At 41.6% G+C, this 21,963-nt stretch overlaps 1 protein-coding gene across 1 annotated transcript in view; it reads right to left on the reverse strand.

Moving 5' to 3' along the window:
• Nucleotides 1-18,407, reverse strand: part of LOC124622142 (cytochrome P450 6j1-like) — a 106,611-nt gene extending 88,204 nt beyond the window's left edge. Inside the window, exon 1 of the mRNA XM_047147773.1 lies at nucleotides 18,342-18,407. The gene's annotated coding sequence lies outside the window, so the exon portion shown is untranslated. The remainder of the gene's footprint in view (nucleotides 1-18,341) is intronic.
• Between the last annotated feature and the right edge of the window lie 3,556 nt (nucleotides 18,408-21,963).

Below are 21,963 nucleotides of genomic sequence, written 5' to 3' on the forward strand. Positions count from 1 at the left end.
AGATTTTGAAAACTTATGTAGACAGTGATCTTCCTCTTGCCTTCGAGGTAATGTATGCAAAATTTCATGAAAATCGGAATAAAACTGTAGGTTTGCATAAATTATGAACAAACAAGGAGACATTCTTCTATATACAGGGTGATTCAAAAATGCATGTAAATATTTTAAGGGTGTATTTGTGAGGTAAATATAAGACAAAAATGTTCTATAAATGTTTTTCCATAAACGTTTAATTCCAGAGTTATCGTTAAATACGAAAGTCATGTCCGTATCAAAACGACGGCAGTGCAAGCAGCAGGATGCCATATTCTGGTACGTAATTCACATACGTATCTCCCAACAGTTGATTCGAAACTGCATGAATAGTGTTTGTTTTTGTTTGCACGTGATGTTTACTCCTACTGTACGGAAGATGGCGCTGATGTTGTTGGTAACGGAAAAGTACGTCCTGTCGTTCATTCATCGTCGGAAGGCTAAAGGTTTCGTGCACATGATGTACTCAAACAGTGAGTATGCTGATATGCACCTTGTGTATGGTGCAGCAGATGGAAATGCACTTGCAGCAAGACGAAGGTACAGTGAGCTGTTTCCAGGAAGACGGTTACCAAGTCATCAGACGTTTGTATCTGTGGACAGACGTATGCGGGAGTATGGCATTCGTCCTGGGCCACATTCAGGTCGACCACTTGAGCATGCAGTGAACGTCGAGGAACATGTTTTGGACCTGGTAGACCAAGATCCATCTATCAGTACGAGACAAATTAGTGCAGCTGTACGACTTCCACAATCTACTGTATGGCGGCTGCTTCGGAGACAACAGTTGCATCCATTTCACCTGCAAAAAGTGCACGAACTGACACCTGAAGACTATCCTCGCCGTCAGCAATTCTGCCAGTGGTTACAAGAGCGTCATTTGAATGATCCAATGTTCATTCGGCGGATATTATTCACAGATGAGGCCATGTTTACTCGTGCGGGTGTAATCAATTCGCATAATATGCACCAGTGGGCTGTCGAGAATCCTGGCGCGAGAATTGTGCGTGGATATCAACATCAATTCTCCATAAACATTTGGTGTGGTATTGTGGGGAATTACTTACTCGGACCTCATGTTCTGCCTCCAAGGCTGAATGGGCACGCGTACTGCGAATTTTTGGAGGGAGAATTGCCTGGATTGTTACAGGATGTCCCTCTTGCAACACGAGCCACCATGTGGTTTATGCACGATGGTGCTCCCGCCCATTACAGCCGCAACGTAAGGGCGTACCTCAATTCTGCGTATCCACATCGATGGATAGGTCGCGGAGGACCAATTGCTTGGCCAGCCAGATCACCTGACCTGAACCCTTTAGACTTTTATTTATGGGGCCGACTAAAGACATTGGTGTATTCTTCTGCAGTACCGAACAGAGAAGTGCTACAACAAAGAATTGAAGGTGGTTGTGAAATTATTCGTGGAGAGTTGAACGGACTGTGTAATGTGCAGAGATCATTGATGCGACGAGCACGGGTCTGTCTGCAAGTTCAGGGACAGCATTTTGAACATGCATTGCATTAAGATTTGTGCAAATACAGTACAGTACAGTACAGTCTGTAAAATGCTTCAATTTTCCTTAGTTATTGTGCATTGCTGTAGTTCAATCAACAGGACCTAAATTAATACAGTGTTCGCGAGGAATTGTTTCAGTTTGTTACGTCACGTTTATTTATCAGTTTGCGTTGTTAGTCCAAATGCACTGTAATTAAACTGTGAACTCTGGGAATTAAATACCTTACGTTGTATTGAATGTATTATCCTGTTTTGTTCATAACTCTGTAATAAGCCAAGTATGGAAAAAATTGTATAGAACATTTTTGTCTTATATTTACCTCACAAATACACCCTTGAAATATTTACATGCATTTTTGAATCACCCTGTATATTTAACGCTAAACAAACGCGTACTTGAAAAACCGCAGAACCTATAAATTTTTATAAATACATGGATGTACAGCCGCGGTGTGGCCGCGCGGTCGGAGGCGCCATGTCATTGACTGCGCGGTCCCTCCCCGCCGGAGGTTCGAGTCCTCCCTCGGGCATGGCTGTGTGTGTTGTTCTTAGCATAAGTTAGGTTAAGTAGTGTGTAAACCTAGAGACGGATGACCTCTGTAGTTTGGTCCCTTAAGAACTCACACACATTTGAACATTTTGAACATGGATGTACATTCATCAGCAATAAAGTGATCTAATGAGAAATAAATGTGGGAAATACGACTAACGTATCCGGTAGGACAGTGCAGGCAATTTTGGCGTTAATGGGCTATGGCAGCAAACGATCGACGCGAATGCCTTTACTAATGACATCGCCTGCAGCGCCAGCAGTTGGACCTTAGACGACTGGAAAATCGTGGCCTGGTCATAGGAGTCCCGGTTTGATGTGCTAAGCGCCGATGGTACGATTCGAGTGTGGCGCAGACCCCAGGAAGCCATGGAGCTAAGTCGTCAACAAGGCACTATGAAAGCCAGTGGTGGCTCCTTAATGGTGTGGGCTGGATTCTCTGGTCCAACTGAACTGATAAGTAATTGGAAATGGTCATGTTCGGCTATTTGATGAGGACTTGCACCCATTCATGAATTTCACGGTCCCAAAAAACGATGGAATATTTATGACTGACAATGAATTATGTCAATGGACCACAAATGTTTGCGACTGGTTTCAAGATCATTCTGGAATATTCGAATGAATGACTTAGCAACTCACCGAATATTTATGGGACATAATCGAGAGGTCATTTCGTGCACAGAATTCTGCACAAGCAAAACTTTCACAGCTATGGACGGCTGTAGAGGTAGCATTACCCAATGTCTCTGCAGGGGGCTTCCAACGACTTGTTGAGTCCATGTCAGGTCGAGCTGTTACACTACACCAGTCAAAAGGAGGTCCAGCACGAAAGTGGGATGTATCCTAGGACTTTCATCACTTCAATGAAGGTAGCACATCTATACCTGATACATCTAGTGCCAAGTTATTTGCTTTGAGCGAATTTATTTCGAATTAATTGGCATTTTAATTGTTCGTCCGTGAGGCTAGTGTATAGAATTCATTTCCTTCCTAGTGTTTTAATACTGTCATGGGAATACTACATTTTATGTGGTTTCCTTTTGTTTAGATTTACATGTTTCGTGAAATTGTGATCCACTTGGTCCATCATAGAACAAAACTAATTTTGTTGCCACTGCTCATTGAATTAAAGAACAACACGCAATTATTATAAACTGCCTTCGATTTGTATAGCACAGACATTTATCAAACTCGTTCTCATATTTTTACGTGAAGGAATATTTAATCTGAGAACAAGCTGTTAAGTGCATTCTGATTTCAGCAGAATTATTATTCAAAACGAGTGTTCATCTGCAGAAATATTTTTAGTTCTTTGAGTGCACATCATAGCCAGTAAGGTAAGTCAGTGTCGGCGAAAACTTCGAGACGTCGGGCTGATCCTGACTATGTTAGATGTACTGCATTTCATATTCATTTGTGAACAGGCGTTAGGCTTACAAAGTGAAGTCTTACGTCATCATTGGACGTGATCAGCCAACAAGGAAGGTCCAACAGTGTCCGACTGCAAAACCAGTGGTGAACATTTTGAGCTCTTCACACCACATAATTATTTAGAGCTAATACTAAGAAGCGATACGAAATGGGTGTAACATGTAAAATCAGTGTTAGGAAAGGGGAACGGCAGATATACTCGTGCTGGAAGCGTTCTGGAAAAGAGCAGTTCATCGCCAGCGGAAATCGCGTGCAATATACGGTAATGTGGACGATTATTATAGGCTACTCTACAGACGTTTGGAACTCTTTATGGAATAGATATAACCACGGTTATCGAACGAATCCGGAGATTCACTGCTAGGATCGTAACGTGGCTGGACGCTGTGGTGACAAAGTCATGAGACAGCGATATGTACACATACCGATTTCGGTAATGCTGTGTACACAAGGTACAGAAGGACAGTGCATTGGCGGACCCATCATTTGTACGCAGAATGGCCCACAGTGTCAAGAGTGTGACAAGATTAACAAATTTGAGGCATTACCTCTCACCATGGACGACGCAGTGACCAACGGACTTCACTTAACGACCGAGAGCAGCGGCATTTACGCAGAGTTGTCAGTGCTAACAGACAAGCAACTCTGCGTGAAATAACAGCAGAAATCAAAGTGTGACGTACAAGGAACGTTTCCGTTAGGACAGTGCAGCGAAATTTGTCGTTAATGGGTTATAGCAGCAGACGACCGACACGAGTGCCTTTGCTAACAGCTGATGGTAGGCTTAGAGTTTGCCGCAGACCCGACGAAGCTATTTACCCAAGTTGCCAAGAAGGCACCGCGCAAGCTGCTGATGGCTGCATAATGGTGTGGGTTGTGTTTACATGGAATGGACCGGGTCCTTTGGTCCAACTAAACCGATCATTGACCGGAAATGGTTATGTCCGTCTACTCGGAGATCATTTGCAACTATTCGTGGACTTCTTATTCCCAAAGAAAGATGAAATTTTTTTGGATCTCAGTGCGCCATGTCACGGGGCTACAATTGTTCGCGATTGGTTTGAAAAACATTCTGGACAATTCGAGTGAATGATTTGGCCACCCAAAATGCCCGACAAGAATCTCAACGAGAATATGTTGGACGTAATTGATAGGTCCCTTCGTACACAAAATCTCGCAACGGCAACTCTTCTGCAATTATGGACGCGTGTAGAGGTAGCATGGCTCAGTATTTCTGCAGGGGCTTCCAAACACTTGTTGAGTCCATCCACGTCGAGTTGCTGCACTACCCCTCGCAAAAGGAGGTCCGCACGATACTGGGGGGTATCCCACTACTTTCGTCGCCTCAGTGTATAGCCCATATGAAAATGTAAGACTGCGATTGCAGTCGAACCGACAACGCTCGCCAGGCATCGTCGCCAAAGCTCTTCAATGTGCATGGAGGCGATGGCTGCACTGCGGTTTTAGGTATTGAAAAGACAACGAACGCATATGAATGAGCTATATCTATGTCTAAAAGAAAGTGGTGAGCGCTCAACTTACTTCCTCAGTTATTGGAATAAGCAAACAAGTCTTAGACATACGAGAGGTAAGGAGAGAAACGTTTTATTACATAGTCGATTCGTGACTGTGACACTTACATTCACGATCGACTATATCTCTTTCATGTAACTATTTGTGCCATATGCTTAATGTGATACCTGTGTCATCAAGTTCTTTGATTGAGTATCTATGTAAATGTTTATTCATATTTCCTGTAAGTCTGTATCATTGTAATATATCTGTTTATATATTTTCCAAATCTGTGTTCTGATCAACTGCTACTGTTTTAAATAGAATTTGTAGAACTAGTTCACTTACTAGTCACGAAGGTTTGTAATTATGTAAAATCTGAATGGAAGGCGGGATGCTAACGTAGGCCGCATGATGGGAATAGAAAAGGTGGATTTGGCGGAAGAATCGGAAGCAGTGTTTGAGGCACAGTCAGCCGATGGTTAACATGCAAACTGTTCAAATTTTCTTAGCTGAATGATGATAGGAACGTAACAAGGTTAATGTGATAATGCCTCGGATGTGGAAGATGACGACTAATTATTCGTGAGATTTACTGGTTGGCTCTGAACCACAAAAATTCGGCGCCAAGAAAACAGTTTTCAGGGCCTTTATGGATCAAGATCCGTGAGTAAGTTTTCTGCCTTACTTTAGCCAGAGAAGATCGCCACAGCCAACACTTATGTCTCAAGTGAAGTGTTAATATTGTTAGAGGTTGGTGCATAAGTTCGTAGAGTTTTTGGTTTGTTTGTTGGTATTCCGGTTGCTATAGGTTTATTTATCGAGTGTTATTTTATATTTGTAGTTCACTGTAGCTATTTGAGTTTATATATTGTCATTTCGTCATTCGGAGATAGTGAGTGGAGCTGTTGACGCTATGAAATGGAGTCCCAAGTGGAGAAATCGGAACATTTCCGACATATTCTTCCGTCTGAGTTCAATACAAGGGTGACAGCAGCGGAGTCAGCCACAAACATTTACGGCCTTTATAGGGAAAGTGCCAATGTGCAGAACACGGCGGGACCGACGACCGTTGCTGTCTGGTCCCTTAAACCCACAAACCAACCAACCAACCGGAAAACGGCAAGAAAATGGTTCTATCGTTTTGAGGAGGATCGTTTTGACACTAGTGACACTCCACGTTCAGGAAGATTTTCGGGTGATATCAGAAATTGAGTCCGCCTTTATGCAAAACACCTTGTTATTCATTTGTTTCTTTATCATCCCAAACTAGTTGCGGTGACAAATATCACCATCATCAGTGGGGATTTTTAATCTAAAACATGCAGAAAATAACATGGTTATACAAACACAGTAAAACATTATTACATTTTTAGTATTCGTCTTTTGAAATTTGGTTTTCCACGGAAACTTTCATATTAAGTTATTTATTGTATGTTACAGCATGTTTTAAGCAATTATTGGCGCTGTTTGCAGCATATTTTCTATGCTCTTTTTTCTGTTGCCGTTTTTACTTACCGAACATCATGTAATCTGCAACCATGTGAGCGGATGTTAGTAAACAAAATGCTAAAAGGTGTACTTCGTATGTCACCAATATATACCTGAGGTTGTGGTAGTGTTGTGGAAACCAGTTATTTGGTGTGTACTGAGCTGTTACTTAGCTATTCGCACTTTGTTTCTGATCCAGAACATTACGTTATCCTGCTGTTCGCGTGTGTCGTGAGAGGTGTATCGCATGTGGCGAGAAAGGCTATGAAAACAGTAGCGCGAATTACGACGACTTCTGTTCATTATTTATGTCTCTGTGCGTGATGGGGAAGTGATTCTTTTGCGAGTGTGTGCTTTCTGTTCTGTGTTCTTGGTCAGTTCTCTCAGAGCGGTAAAGAGCGTGTTGTTGCAAAGCGTTGTGTTGTCATTTATTACATTTTCCCCTTCGACTATAGCCTTTTGTATGTAGTAACTTTCTTCTATTGTTAGTTGTCGGTATAGACTGTTGCTGTCTCTCAGAATGTGTAGATCGTTTTCTATATTAGTGGGGTTGTGGTTTTTGTTCATTAGGTGTTCTGCAAAAGCTGAATCTGTGCTGTCACTTTTTAAAGCTCTCATGTGCTCTGTGTACCTCGTTCGGAAATTTCTGCTTGTTTGTACTACGTCTTGGGTCTGACAGGAGTTGCAAGTGAGTAGATATATTTCCGCGTTGCTGAATTTGTCTCAGGTTTTTCTGACTGGCCTTAGTCTTTTCTGAACTGTATTGTTTGTTCTGAATATTATTGGGATCCCTTGTTTTTTCAAGATGTTTCCTATTCTATGTGATATTATGTTATTGTATGTTAGTGTGTACCATCTCCCTCTTTTTTATGAAGTGGTGTAGTCTACTCTGTTGTCTGTGTGTACTGCGTGTTTCCGTTTTACCTTGTTGTTGAGCTTGTTTATGATGTCTGTTTCGCAGTCGTTTTCAACAGCAATTTGTTTGATTATGTTTAGTTCCTGTGTGTAGCTGTCTGGTTTAAGAGGTGTTCTGTTTATCCTGTGGAGCATGTGTGTGAAACTGGCATATTTATGCACTTTCGGGTGATTGTATGAGCTGTGGATAACAGTGCTTGTGGATGTGGGTTTTCTGTAGATGGAGAATTCATGTTTCAGGTTGTTTCTTGTGATTGTAAGATACAAGAAATTTAGTTTCTTGTTGTTTTCTATTTCCATTGTGAAGTGTATTTGTGGGTGTACTGTGTTGATGTTGCTGTGTAGCTCTTCTGTCCTGTTATGTGTTTCAACTACAAGATAGATTATGTCATCCACATATTGGTAGCGGTATATTATTTTGTACCCTCCCTATTTTACAATGTTATTGAATATTGTGTGCTCTATATGGTCCAAGAAAATGTTGGCTAAGGTTCCACTGATGGGGGACCCCATGGGAAGCCCCCCTTGCTGCAAATAGAAGTTGTTGTTGAAAGTGAAGTAATATTGTTCTGTGATTAGCCTAAGAATGGATGAGATTTCATTTTATTTGTACATCTGGGAATTTCTTGCATTTTAGCTGTTTTTCTGTAATTTTTATAGTTTCATCTGTGAGTATGCTTGTGTACATGGATGTTATGTCAAAAGATACCAGTTTTGCTGTTGGGGGGGGGGGGGTGTTGACATGCCTAATTTTTTCTCTATTATGTCTCCTGTGTTTTTGAGGCTTCTGTTGTTTGTGTATGTGTATGTCTTCTGTAGGAATGTGTGCGTGTGTCTCCCTAGTAAGTAAGATGTGGCTTTTCTGAAGTCGACCACTGGCCTGACTGGGATGAGGGGTCTGTGGACTTTTTGCAGGCTTGTTTAGAGTGGAGCTTCAGGGTTCTTTTGTGTCATTCTTTTTGTCTGGTTCTATGTCATGGGGTGTGTGATGTTTTTTGAGAGAGTCTTTACATTTCTTTGGTATCTTTGTGTTGGGTCACTGGTTAACTTGCTTACTTCATTCTCTGCCAGAAATTTTTCTGTTTTCTCAATGTATTCTGCCTCTGTTATTAAGACTAGAGCATTCCCTTTGTCTGCCTTGGTGATGAGAGCATTGTGTTGTTTTAGTTTTCTGTGTTGGCTGTCTATGGTTTTCTCATCAGATGTTTTTAGTTTATTTGTGTTTATGGATGGTTTGTTCTTTCTGATGATTTGCTTCATTTCCTCTGTCACTAGTTCTCTTGTTAGGCCTGGATTGAAGTCTCGAATGTTAGTGTTTTACTGTGTTTGTATAACCATGCTATTTTCTGCATGTTTTAGATTAAAAAACCCCACTGATGATGGTGATATTTGTCACCGAAATTAGTTTGGGATGATAAAGAAATAAACGAATAACAAGGTGTTTTACATCAAGGCGGACTCAATTTCTGATATTACTGTTTTTCTATGCAAACACGGACCAAATGGAAGAGTTCCAAGAAAAAAGATCTTCGGGGTTTGATGAAGATCGTTTACACGTATTAATCCACAATGATCCACGTCAGTGTACTGGAGAACTGGCATATTTGATGCATTTTGTTCATTCCACAGTTGTGCGACATTTTCATGCAATGAGGAAGGTTTAAAATCATGTGTATGGGTACCGCACGCTCTAAGCCAAAAACATGAAAATCACCTGGTTCTTTCGTCATCATTTGGCTCGCGAACAACACGGCCATTTCTATCCTGTATCGTTAATGGTGACGAGAAATGATGTCTTTATGTTAACATAAAGAAAAAAAAAAGGAATGGTTGAGCCCAAACAAAGCAGCAACTCCCAGTACAAAGACCTGTACGCAACCACAAAAGATAAAGTTATGCATCTGGTGGATTAGCGACTGTGTGGTCTATTACAAATTGCTTCCCCAAGGTGTACCTATCGTTACTCACATTTATTGTCAGCAGATGAGACGCATACGCAGTCCAAGAACAACGACAAGGAAGACTGCGTGAAGAGACCCTTCTCCACCATAACGCGCGCCCGCATTTTGCTAGACTGACAAAGAACTCTAGACAGGAGGTGGGTTGGGAAGTCATTCCGCACCCACCTTCATGACCTGATCTTGCGCTCTCAGATTTCCACCTTTTCCGCTCTCTATCGAATAACCTTCAAGGAAGTTCCTCACCGGATGGAAATGCGCTCCGAAGACGGCCCGAAGAGTTCTCTGCTTCAAGACCACATGGTTTATACAGTTTCGGAATCGAAAAGTTACCCAAGGGTTTGCAGACAGTTGTAAATAGTGAAGGAGAATATATTATTGATGACTGAAGTCTCTGTTTTGTGTACCTGTTCTGTTCATTAAACTTACGGTAAAAAACTATGAACTTATGAACCACCCTAATATTTACTTGCAAGGAACGATTATTCGCTTTATTTGCAAATATTAATTGTTTTTAGTTAAACTTAGTGTCGAAGACCTTGGATTACTCCTTTGTCATGTTATTTAGACAGGGCAGTTTTCCTAGTGAGGCAGTATATCCGACTATCCTCTCTCTTTGAACAGAGAAGTATTTATTGCTTTAATGGTCCTCGTTGACTTTTGTGAAGTAGTAGTTTTCTTAAGTGTTATTTCTGAAATACGTCACGTAAACTGGCTTAGAGGCATAGATCAAGTTTTGCAAAAGCCTAAAGTCAAGTAAAAGAACTAATTACGTTGTTTAATTTTCATTCTTGCCAAAAGTTAAGTTCAGTATTCAAAATAATTGAACAAAACAGTGATTATATTAAGTTCTTATTGGCCATTGTAGTTTAAGGCCCAACATAATAAACATTGCTACACGGTTCTGTAAAAGTGTTTATATTCTCGTATTTATGTTTAAAATTGTTTTTGCACTGTGTTTTACTAGTCGTGTTGAGGTCTCACCTCAGTCAAGTGATAAAATTGTTTCTGGGTCTCCATTGAGCCATAATCACAATAGCTGATATCAAGTGATTTACAGTAGCCTTCTTATTCTGAATTTAGACAGTGAGCGTTAATGAGAGTCAGTTTGTTGCCAAAAAGTTTTAAGTCTACATCTGCGTAGCTCATGAGAAATTGCTGTTGTAATGCTTCCTAGATTATGTCCTATTTGTAAAACAGTTCAGTATCAAGCAAAGTGATACAGACTAATAACTTTTAATAATGGACAGTATAACATCTTGGTAACACTTTTCTGTATTAGATTGGCGACCGTTATTCTTTCCTTTAATTACAGTTTACTTTATAAGTTCGATTCTCACTATTTCGACTACTGCTCCCTACCAAATCGTAATATTTTGTATATCGAAGTATAGTTTGATATCTTAACGAACAGCACACGTTCACGGTCAAAACTAAATTACTTTCATACAAGTAGCATTTTCGGTGAACTACTACTATAGCAGTAGCCGGTAGTGTTATATAACGACACTGAAAAACAAGATAACAAACACAACTCCAAATAACTTCAGCGAATAAGACATTTATCTATTAACTTTCGTGACTGTCTTTCATGATACCTGTGAAGTACACCTCACATCACAGTTAAAACGTGTTTTGAATACCCAAAACTGCCCCGTATTGCGAGGCAGACTTTTGAAATTTGGCCCGAAGGTGCCTACAACATTTCTCTAAACTGACGCAAAAGTGTGGCACCTTGAGACGACACTCTCGTGCCCGAGGACGTATCAAACAGCAACGTATCGACCTATGTGAAAAAGACCAGAGATCAGGAGTTCATGTGAAATGAAAGGTGGGTTAATGATGTCACATTGGCACCAAATTTCACCAGAATTTTGTCCAAAGCCACTGTGGACGAGCCGCGCCACGGGAGCGTCGTCACACTCTCTCTTAACCACATGACCACTGCTCTTGATGCTCTGCGAATAAGGTCAGAACTGAGACGCGAGCGTTGAAATCCCACAGTTCTCTTATGGGGGGCCGAGGAAAACATTTCAGACGCAGCGCCGCTGGGAATCGACACCAAAAGGCCTCAAGAGGTGGCGTAAAGGGCGTCAAAGAAACCACCCCTTCACTTGGGGTTCACTCTCACACATCTGACAGCTAAAACCGACAGTTCACAGTGCGGTAAACAACAGGACGATGTTCTTGAGAACGTTCGACACTGGTGACAATCCACGAGAGATTCAATCTCTCTCTGAGAGCATCGTGGGGCGCCAAGCACCACGAACGTAAACCGAGCCCTTTGGAGTGTAGCACGACCACAGTTTTCCCACTGGTATACAGGGTGGAACCACTGTGGACCTTTCAAAAGCGTTCGAAGAAATTTGAAAGTGATCCAAAGTAGCAAAGGATATTTTTCGTTTTTCAGCCCTCCTTTTCACACCTTCTTGTTGCATCATCATGAGAGAGTGTAACATTGACAAATGCGTGAATAAAAGAACAAAGGGTCTCTCTAAGACGTCGAGTTCGGCAACATGCCTGGTACCTCCCCTGCAAATTGTTGAGCACATCAAAAATATACCCATTCAGCTGATTGGCGCTGTAATTCAGCTCTAGCGCCTGACGGTAGGCAACCCCTTCAACTCCCCTTAGATTCCGATGCCTACAAGCAGGCGCTAGAGCATTAGTGGAGAGAGCCTTAGCGCTTTTATTCATGAATGGGTCAGTGTTGTACCCTCTCGTGATCACGCCACAGGAGGGTGTGAAACAGGAGGGCTGAAAAAGCATGAACACCCTTTACTGTTCTGGATCACTTTCCAATTTCGTCGATTACTTTTGAACAGTCCCTAGTGGTTCCATCCTGTATAACTGGGGAATAACTGCGGTCGTGCTACACTCCAAAGGCGTCAGATTACGTTCAGTGTGGTTGCAACCCCACGCTTCTCTTTGAGAAGATATCAGTCATCCGGGGAGTTTCAGCAGGGACAACGTTGTCAAGAACATAGTCCTGTTACTCACCGCACAGTGAACTGTCGTTTTACACGTCGAAATGTGTGAGAATCAACGCCCAAACAGAAGATGTGGGTTTCTTGATCCCCTTTACGCAGAATTCTGGGTTTTTTGCGTTGCTTCTGAGCGGCGATACTAAAATTTTTTCGTTGAGGCACCCATAGGCGAACTGCGGGCTTTCAACTCTGGCCGTCGTGGTTTCGACTTTCATCGGAGAGGTGTCAAGAGAAGGAGTGAAATGTGGCTAAGAGCGGGCATGGCGGCCTTCCCACCGTGCGGTTTGGCATAATTGTGGCGAAATTTGATATCGTAACGTCAGTAAGCCACTTCATACCTCACGTTAACTTCTGAGCTGTGACCGTTTGTCGCATGTATCGACGCTTTGCTGTTTGAAGCATCGCTGAGCCCGAGGGTTACGTCGAAGGTACCACGCTTTTGTACCATCATAACGTCGTAGGTATCTTTGAGCCAAATTTCATAATTCTGCGTCGCAATGGGAGACAATTACGGAATTTCAAAAAAGAGACACTTTACTTGTGTTGTGCAGTGTACAAAAATAAATTATGGAACAAACTACTGTGAACATCTAAATCTCTGAGAAGTGGAAACTCATAACACATTTACAAACCACCTCATATAACAGAATCGCCTTGCTCTTGGCATGTAAACGCCAGTAAGCAGTAATAATAACTCGTAGACAGCTAATGCTCACTTTCGACAACACACAGAAGACCCACAATAGAAATTTTAAGCATTAAAATAGACACACGCCATCCTCCTCACTTGCGGTTATAACTTAGACCTAAATCTTCTGATAACGATTTTGCCTGCGCTGCATATGACAAGCTGAATTACGTATAGATATGAGGGTGAAAGGGGTGGGCATTCACACAACGTGCTTAGTCTAATATAAGTCACCGTTCAATATTTTTTTTAAGTTGTTCGAAACTTGTAGTTTCGAATAAAATAACAATTTCAGACCGTAGATTCTGAGATACGTCCATATTATTATCTTTCGCACCCTCAGGAGGCCACAGACTCCTTCTTTCTTGCATAAATCTTTAACATTTCTCACAATTCATGTTTTGCATGACGGAACGTCGGTCAATTCAGGCGAAGAAAACAAACGGATTTAAATTCCACCGACCGCCGAACGGTGTCCGTAGACTTGGGCGTTGAGATCGATCGCACATACTGGCGAGTTGCTTTGAAAAGATCGATCGTCTTCGGTCGGCGCCGATCACCGGCGGAATCCAACGATGTCGCTGCCACTGTGACCGTAGCTTAAAAGAGAAGCTAGAGGAACTTAAATAGTAACTTCTGGAACAAAGGGCGTCGTAGTTCTAGCAAAACCATGTTGTGTAAATCTACAGAAACTGTATTCGAAGGAAGTTGTGTGACCATCCTGCTACTAAAATGTAGAATTTCACGGCCGGAAATGTCATGTCCATTATAATTATCCGGGCTGTTATACCGTGGTTGGTTGATGAATTCTTTGTCAATTCTCAACGTTTCGTACCGTCTGCGGAGGACATCTTCAAGGGGGTCCGTAGTTCGATGGAAGGTCCAACACACCCACTGGCTCGCTACTGACCAGTGGGTGTGTTGGACCTTCCATCGAGCTACAGACCCTCTTGAAGATGTCCTCTGCAGACGGGGACGAAACGTTGGGAATTGACACAGAATTCATCAACCAACCACGGCATAACAGCCCGGATCATTATAATGGACGTGACCATTCTGCTGTTACTGTGATACATCTCAGGGGTAGGTAAGAGCGGGTACAATCGAAAACTGTGGGAAGATAAAACGCTAACATTGTTACGAATTATCCACGACCCGGCGTTGTACTGCGGCCTGTGAATCATAAAGCGCTATTCAATGATTATGTTACAAAATTTCGTGGATGATGGAGAAGGACAGAGGTATCAATTTATGCAAGGGACCCTGCTCCGGAAACGACCGAGTCAAAAGTTAATAACAGGAAATCCTTCTGATACCTTTGGCAGTGGACCTCTTCTGGTGCAAGTTCTTTGCTATCCATATTTTGGTAGTAGGTAGTACGGATCAGAACAAGAAAAAATTATCTATTAAACATGGGTTCTAAAATCCATACCTTAAGAAAGACGAGCATTTGTTCAGTAGAAAAAATGTGTTTCACAGTAGGAAACATGAACAAGCGAACATAGCTTCTAAGGTATACATTTTAGAGCTCCTGTTTGCTAAACATTTTTTCTTATTTGATTCATGTTACCTCCCCCCAAAATAAGGAAGCAAAAAATTGGCACCAGAAGAGGTTAACTGGCAGAAATTTCAAAACCAAATACTGATCAGCCATAACATTATGACCGCCTACTTAACAGCGTGTTGGTTCACTTATGGAACGCAATTCGACAGTGATTCTGCGTGCCATGAATTTGACAAGTACCTGATATATTTCCAGAGGTTTGTGGCAACAGATGCCTTCGTACGTGTCGGACTTAGATAAGTCGAATCTGATGACCAAGACATCAACATAAATTGACTGTCATGCTCCTCAAACAATTGCAGCACGATTCTTGCCTTGTGGCATCGACGCTCTGCTGGAAGATGCTATCGCTGTCGAGGAAGACATCAAGCGTAAAGGGTAACAGGTGGACCCTAACAATGTTCACGTAGCACAAAGCTGTCATGGTTCCTTCGATTACTACCGCAGGTTCCATGGAAGGGCAAGTGAATGTCCACACACTGCTTCCATCGGCCTGCGTCCGTGGCGTGCTGCATGTTTCTAGTAGCCGTTCGCCTGGATGTCGGCGTATCTGGACACGACCCTCGACCTGGTTTAATAATACACTACTGGCCATTAAAATTGCTACACCACGAAGATGACGTGCTACAGGCCGACAGGAAGAAGATGCTGTGATATGCAAATGATTAACTTTTCAGACCATTCACACAACGTTGGCGCCAGTGGCGACACCTACAACGTGCTGACATGAGGAAAGTTTCCAACCGATTTCTCACACACAAACAGCAGTTGACCGGCGTTGCCTGGTGAAACGTTGTCGTAATGCCTGTGTAAGGATAGAAATGCGTACCATCACGTTTCCGACTTTGATAAAGGTCGGATTGTAGCCTATCGCGATTACGGTTTATCGTATCGCGACATTGCTGCTCGCGTTGGTCGAGATCCAATGACTGTTAGCAGAATATAGAATCTGTGGGTTCAGGAGGGTAATACGGAACGCCGTGCTGGATCCCAACGGCCTCGAATCACTAAGAGTCGAGATGACAGGCATCTTATCCGCATGGCTGTAACGGATCGTGCAGCCACGTCTCGATCCCTGAGTCAACAGATGGGGACGTTTTCAGGACAACAACCATCTGCACGAACAGTTCGACGACGTTTGCAGCAGCATGAACTGTCAGCTCGGAGACCATGGCTGCGGTTACCCTTGACGCTGCATAACAGATAGGAGCGCCTGCGGTGGTGTATTCAACGACGAACCTGGGTGCACGAATGGCAAAACGTCATTTTTTCGGATGAATCGAGGTTCTGTCTACAGCATCATGATGGTGGCATCCGTGTTTGGCGACATCGTGGTGAAGGCACATTGGAAGCGTGTATTCGTCATCGCCATACTGGCGTATCACCCGGCGTGATGGTATGGGTTGCCATTGGTTACACGTCTCGGTCACCTCTTGTTTGCATAGACGGCACTTTGAACAGTGGACGTTTCATTTCAGATGTGTTACGACCCATGGCTCTACCCTTCATTCTATCCCTGCGCAACCATACATTTCAGCAGGATAATGCAAGACTGCGTGTTGCAGGTCCTGTAAGGGCCTTTCTAGCTACAGAAAATGTTCGACTGCTGCCCTGACCAGCACATTCTCCAGATCTCTCACCAACTGAAAACGGTGGCCGAGCAGCTGGCTTGTCACAATACGCCAGTCACTAGTGTTGATGAACTGCGGCATCGTGTTGAAGCTGCATGAGCAGCTGTACCTGTACACGCCATCCAAGCTCTGTTTGACTCAATGCCCAGGCGTATCAAGGCCGTTATTACGGCCAGAGGTGGTTGTTCTGGGTACTGCTTTCTCAGGATCTATGCAGCCAAATTGCGTGAAAATATAATCACATGTCAGTTCTAGTATAACATATTTGTGCAATGAATACCCGTTTATCGTCTGCATTTCTTCTTGGTGTAGCAATTTTAATGGCCAGTAGTGTACTACCACTACTACTACTGCTACTACTGCGTATTCGCAACAAATTTGGGAGACAGTATCCACATATATAATCGAAAGTACCTGCAAAATTATATCATTGCACTACACATAATTCAAGAGATATTGAGAAGCTTGGAAAACTAAGGTTTGCTTAAAGCGGAGCGCAAATTTCCCATACTATACTGATTCAGCGTTTGATAACAAGAGCACTTAGCAATTGCCAACGAACTTGACACGTAATTTCAAACCTTTTATTAACTATTTCTCGCTTAATGTCAAATATTTAATACGATAACTCATTTGTTAAAAGTCATAAGTTTTTTTTTTTTGTAAAAGAGAGGTCGAGTCAGTAAAGAATCGGGGCTTACTCATTTTCTAATAATATATTATTGAACAAACTGCTGCACTGGTACAAGTATACTGAAAGATACTGTTCTGTTCATCATATTCTGGTACAAATGTACCATGCTCGAGGGTACTGTTCTGTTCATAGAAAGTATGAACTTAAGACTAGTAGTAAAAAAAAAAAAAAAAAAAAAAAAATGGAAAAAAATGAAACTGGATTTTTCACTTGTCTCCCTGACATTTATGATTAATTAGACTGCCTACATAAAAAAATGAAGCCCTAATGCAAAAAGTAACGCGCTCTATTGGATAAAATACGAAGTAACATACGCTTAATAAAGAATCGTGTGCTTCGAATTTATGAGAATACTATGAATATCGACTGATCTTTAGAGTTTCTGCTGTAATTAATTAATATACAAAACGAGCAGTGAATATCGACTGATCTTTAGAGTTTCTGCTGTAATTAATTAATATACAAAACGAGCAGTGATGAAAGTGTTTCCATTTATCGTGTTTCGAAATAGATACATATTCGATAAATTACATACCATTCGTATTTCTACCGACCGAATGAACTGAACGTCCTCAGCTCGTGGCTTATTGACTCCGGCACGGTAGTGCAGCGTGTTCGGTCAGAGGGTTAGCTGCCCTCTGTAATAAAAAACTGAGTGAACGGATCAACGAACAACCTGAACGGGTGTTATCGGACGTCCGTCCCGAATAAATTCAACGAGCAATATAAAACGAAATGAGATAAAAGAAAAGTAGTTAGTGTTTCTGCCTCTCGATACGGGTTTCCTCGTTCGATTCCCGCCGGGGTCGGGGATTTCCTCCGCCCACGGACTGGTGTTCGTGTTTTACTAGTTTAAAGCCACGTGCCTCCCCCATTTTACTTCTAACTGAAAGCGAAATCGCGAAACTAACAACGGGACGCCCGAGAGAGGCGCTTACCGCCGTGGAATGAAAGCAGTAGTTGTAAGAGCAGTCGCGACCCCTGATTGGCCGAGGGGGGGGGGGGGGGGGCAGAGACTTACACATTGTTCAGAAAACAGCGGCGTGGCTGTAATAAAACAGAAACGGAAGCCACACGTTGTAGAAATAATTTCTGGTGTGCACTGAGGCATCCCGTCAGTTCACCGGTTGACGACGATCCACTGGCAAATGATTTCTTGTTCGATGGGTTCAGAAACTCATTTCGGAACTTTGATGTGCTTGACCATTTTTTAAGTGAATACGCATTGTATTTCCTACTGTTAGCAGCGCGTAAAAGTTGGAACGTATGGCGTTCCGTGGAAGGCTTACGTGAGGCGGTTCGCGGTACACCTCGAAATCGGGATATGCCGCGAAAGTCGGAACGTGCGGCAGCACCAACTATACTTACCCTTATGCGGGGCCAAAGCAGTGGAGGCGACTGTGCGAAGCGAAGCGCTGCGCGTCGTTGCCTAGCAGCGACTGACCCCACTGGCCCGCCTAATAGAGCAGTTAGGCCCAATCGAGGCCACTCGCCCTCCTGTTACAGTTCCTCCATCACCACCTCAGCTGTGGGCGTCACCGCTCAGCGTTCCTACACTGGCAATAGAGATGATTGCAGATTTATTTATCTAGGCAATGTAGTTTTCATCATGACTGCTGTGGGACGAATTATGGTATCGCAACGACTGTCAGTTCCTCCAAATGCGTACAGGGATGCCATGTGAAGTGCGACGTTACCACAGATCGTTAACGTAACAAATAATTCTCAAACGAGGCAAAGTGTGTTGCCGGTTGGCTTGTCTTTGCCACTATAGTATCCCAGGAGCCATTGTCAGCATTTATAAATATGACAGCGACAATAATTCAGAGCAAAAAAGTCTAGAAAACATGACTCTAAAACGCATACCTTCTTCATTTTCAATGTTGTGAAGCATTGCCTTCCATATTTTAAGAGGTGGTAGTTTGAACCAAAACAAGAAAAAAAACTGTCTATTTAACATGGGCTGTAAAGTGCATACCGTAAGAGTTGTTAGCATTGTTCATATTCGCTACAGTGAAACATCTTTTCTACTGAAGAAGTGCCCATAGCTTTTAAGGTACTGGCTTTAGAGCCTATTTTTACTAGACAATTATTTCTTGTTGCGCTCCACACTATCTGCTTCCAAAATATGGAAAGGAAAGAGCTTGCAGTAGAACATATTTGTATCACAGTATCGAAGATGAAATAGTGTTCATAGGTCTTAAAGTATGCAGTTTAGAATCCATGTTTACTAGAATTGTTTGCTTCGAAAAATCGTTCCTGTCATATGTTTGAATACTGACAGTTTCTTCTGGAACACCCTGTATTTCCTCAATAATGTGTCTTTTCCTTACGTTTTCTTAATTTTTTGATACTTTATTTATCTTCTTTCTTCCATACAAAATTTAAATGATCATGTATCGTGCAGCCTCCGACTAGGAAACACTGTTTTGCATTATAAAGGCAGAGATTTTAAATTTAAAGTATAGAAACTAAACTCGTTATCTGTAAAGTTCTTTATACTTTATGCAAAAATGACATTGACTCCATTTCTGGATTTTAAAAGTCTGAGATTTAAATCTGAAATTTCTTTGACTATTGCTGTTAACATTCAGTCTTTTGACGAAATCTCTTGAGATCCTAAGCAGTTATTTGACAAAGACAAGAGGAGAACATATTAATTCTTACAACTAAGAGGTAGACATGAGGAAAAAAGTGTTTACATTGAAAACATAATGCTGCTAATACGTGGAGAGTCTCAGTTTTTCATCCTTACCACGTAGTTTTGCTATAAAGTTCATCAGACACGAACATAAATGTTTGTCTGTACATGTCACCATACGCACTCTGAATGAAAATTTCTTTCTAATACTTTGTTCGTTTAAAATAATTTTTTTCAGAAGCAATACATAAGAGAACGAACACAGTGCACAAACATATACATGATTGCATGTTATTATGCTCATTTTAAAGTGGAAATTCAGATCTCTTTCTGCATTCGTATATATTTATTCCAAGTACACAGCCTAAGTCTTGTTAATTGTTTTGTTTCAATACATTAATCAGTATGGTGTCTTCCTCTTTTATAAATAAGTTGACAACACATTATTTTTTTAAATTGTTACGAGGAATTAACCTAAACGAATTTCGTTGGGATGGACCTCTTAGTCTTCGTCCAGGCATTCATCCGTAGATGCTTGATAGCCATCCCAAAAACCTGATGCAGATTGCCTTCTGGCATCGTTGTTAGAACTTGATACATTATTTTCAGGGACAGTTTTGGCATCAGGCAAGTAGGATGTCTTCACAACAGCAACGTGGGATGACAGGATGAGCTGTCAGTAGGAATCTGGCTATGAATTCTTGCGATGCATCTCATCCTGGTAAACATGTAACAAATTGTACAACAAATATTAGTTTAATTCTTTACAGATAATACACTGCTCCCAGTTACCTGTACGGGGACAAACGTTTTGTAGTCTTCCGTAGTTCGCATAGAAAGAAACACAACATGTGTCAAAAAGAATAAAACAACAATTGCAGTCAATATGAGTAACCTAAAGGTGTAATTTTCAATGTTAAAAAGAACACGGCAAAAGTTTAGACAAGACCTTTCTGTATTGAAATAGTTCATCTTTATTTTAGTTTTGGCCATTAATGTTATACAGGATGTAACTAAATTCCTTTCAGACTCTTTGAGTACAGGTTACGTATACGGTACCAAAAGAAGAAAACATGTCCTCTAAAAATGGGCTGCGCAATGATACATTACGAGCTATGAGCACTTCTTCATCTTCGATATTGTGAAGCATGTCTCGTCTACTGCAAGCTATTTGTTTTCCAATTTTGGGAGGAGGTTATATGGACCCAAACAAGGGGAAAATGTCCAGTAAACATGGGATCTAAAATAGATACTTTAAGAGCGATGGGCACTTGTTGAATAGAGGAGATATGTTTCAAAGCAGCGTAGATGAGCAAGTGATCATACCTCTTGTCGTATGCGTTTTAAATCCGGTTTATTGCTACGGTATGTTGATGTTGTTTATTGCACTTCTTTTCTTATTTTGATCCGTACTATCTCTTCCCAAAATAAGGAAAGCAAAGAGCATGCAGTAGAAGAGATTTATTTCACAGTATCGAAGATAAACAAATCCTCATACCTCTCAAGTTATGCACTTTAGAGCTCATGTTTGCTGGACACTTTTTCTTGTTTTGACGTAAGGGTCGTGTCTTCAAAGTCTGCAAAGTGAATTCAGCTACACCTTGTACATTAGGTGAACTGCTGCCAGAAACAGAGACAGTTCGGCATATTTCCACGTCACTTTATCTTTCGTATTTAAGAACTGCATTAGCAGCTCACCTCTCGCAGTCACTGTTCTACTTAACGCAGAAGTCACCAAACTACGTCAGTTAATCAGGCCCGATAACTCCACTTCAATTTGCTTGATAAAACGTACGTAACACGAGACATTGTGATACAGTTTAAATTTCAGTATTATTTTTGGATGCTAGGAGATCTTCACACACACCGATATTCTTTATTGTTGTACACACGGAGACCTCCTGGCATCCATGTGCATTGAATTTATTGCATTCAGTACTAAGTTATTGTATCCAGCTATTCTTGTTTATTGTAATTTTCACTTATTCCGCGCCATCCCAAGACTTTAATAATGTTTATAATTCAGTGTCTTGAAAGAAAGTGGACGTTCAGCGTCGCGTCTTCAATGAAGAATGGTAAGTAAACTGCTTGTCTGTGGACACAAAGGACCAGAAAACTACATGAGTTAGATGGATTGAAAGTGTTGCCGTTTTGAAAGAGTACAGAGTTCGGTACAACTACAAAAAAAAACCTGTATCAAAATATTCAAAGTTTTGTGGAAAGCTGCACTCCGAGAAATATGGATCCATGAAACGTAATTTAGAAACTCAAGAAAATCTCTTCACGTAAATGATTGCTGGAAATTAATCTGTCAGTCGTGCAAGTTACAAAATGGTGCACAAGATGGCA

This window comes from Schistocerca americana, chromosome 7, assembly GCF_021461395.2.
Source record: "Schistocerca americana isolate TAMUIC-IGC-003095 chromosome 7, iqSchAmer2.1, whole genome shotgun sequence".
Lineage (NCBI taxonomy): Eukaryota > Metazoa > Arthropoda > Insecta > Orthoptera > Acrididae > Schistocerca > Schistocerca americana.